A 1,617-nucleotide genomic window follows, 5' to 3' on the forward strand; every position below is an offset into this window, starting at 1 on the left:
CAAATGGCAGCATAGGATTTGGCATAGCATCATCAATTGAGAAACTCCTTTTAAGTACCTAGCTGATAGGGAACTTAGAATTAGAAGATGAATCAGTATTCATTCCTACAGTAAAAAGTCTTGTTTTTCCAATGGCTTTATTAAGAGTTACTGGATGATCAATTGAGTCTATGTTCATGTTCTGAGAAGCCCGGGATTCAATAATGAAGACCAAATATAACAACTGAAGTATATTCACACAATGGGAATTGCTTGAACTGAATTCACACAATGGGAATTGCTTGAACTGAATATAAACTTAACAGTAAAAAAAGGCTGGAAGTGCTACATATTGGGATTATCTCTGCAGATCGAAAATCGACAGGAGCTGCAAAATACACTCTAGAGGAAGGCTGTGGGTGACGCATCACGAAATACCGTTCTGTACATATAAAAAACAAAGAGATGAAAAGGAGGCGAAGAAGAATACAACACCCTAACAATGAAATAACTGGAAGCATTTTGAGTCGTACCTATGGATCCCGTAGGAGAACACACAACCTTGTAGAAGTGAAAGCTCGGATGAAACAAGGATGGTAGAGAACGACGAATGACATGAGCTTTTGTGGATCGAAGGCACATTATAATAAGTGAATGATGATGATGATTTCGCGTAACGGACACTGGGAGTAACTGCGTTAATGTGAGCCATCAAGACGGCATGCATAAAGAATCGCCGGGGAGGGGGAGGCGGAGCGGCAACGTCTGTGCGCAGGGGGTGGGGCAAATTGGGCAGCGCCGGGGGGGGAGGCGGAGGAGAAGCACCGGAGGCAAGGTGGAGGAGAAGCGCGGGGGTGGAGGAGAAGCACCGGGAAGGAGGGGGTTGGAGGAGCGACCGGGGGAGGACCCGCGCCTGACGCACGCGCGCTATTGGGGAAGGAAGCGAGAGCAGTCGGCGCCGGGCCCACGCCTGGTGCGCGCGATGTGGGAGGAAGCGAGCGCGGGCTGGTGGGGAAGGGAGGAGTCACGCGCGTGGGGAGAGGAGTATGCCCGGCGGCGGCGGCGGAGAATCTACGCTCGGTGGAGAAGGAAGGCAGAGCGGTTAGGGTAGGATAGAACGGATCGGACCGTTTGCAGCGCGATCGAACGGTTGGGATTAAAGAGTGACGTGGCTTCACTAGAACTCAGCAAAATCCTAATAACTACACTAAGTGGGGATCACTTGTATAGTATTATAGGATAAGACAGGATTTAGTAACTTTTATTTAACTTTTATTCATCGGGACTAATATCTTTTCTCTTTTATCTTTAGGAAACTTGTATCTTGTTCGGTCGGGACTAGTATCAACCCAAGGGTATAAATATGTACACCCAGGATCTGTGTAATCTATCTTCATAGATCGATCAATACAATTACTTTCAGCGTATCGCCACCTTTTATCCCTGCGAGTTCTTAGTTTCGAGTAGGACTGCATTGGTTAAGTTCAATCTCTAGCGAGGAAGTAAGTTCTGTCAACTTCGCTTGTATCGGCGTGGCTAGAACTTCCTCAGTTAAGTCTGATATTCTATTCAAGTTGACTCAAGTGTTGCCTATCTGATATAGTATTTCTATCTTTAACTGTATCACAATTTAGGGTC

The 1,617-nt window shown here is 46.4% G+C and overlaps 1 long non-coding RNA gene across 1 annotated transcript; it reads right to left on the reverse strand.

Annotated features, from left to right (window-relative positions):
• Nucleotides 1-217: 217 nt before the first annotated feature.
• Nucleotides 218-1,061, reverse strand: LOC107279292 (uncharacterized). The gene is made up of 2 exons (XR_001541175.3): nt 513-1,061; nt 218-421 (listed from the first exon to the last, which is right to left on the reverse strand). It is a non-coding gene; the product is annotated as an uncharacterized lncRNA (long non-coding RNA).
• Between the last annotated feature and the right edge of the window lie 556 nt (nt 1,062-1,617).

This window comes from Oryza sativa, chromosome 11, assembly GCF_034140825.1.
Source record: "Oryza sativa Japonica Group chromosome 11, ASM3414082v1".
Taxonomy (NCBI): domain Eukaryota; kingdom Viridiplantae; phylum Streptophyta; class Magnoliopsida; order Poales; family Poaceae; genus Oryza; species Oryza sativa.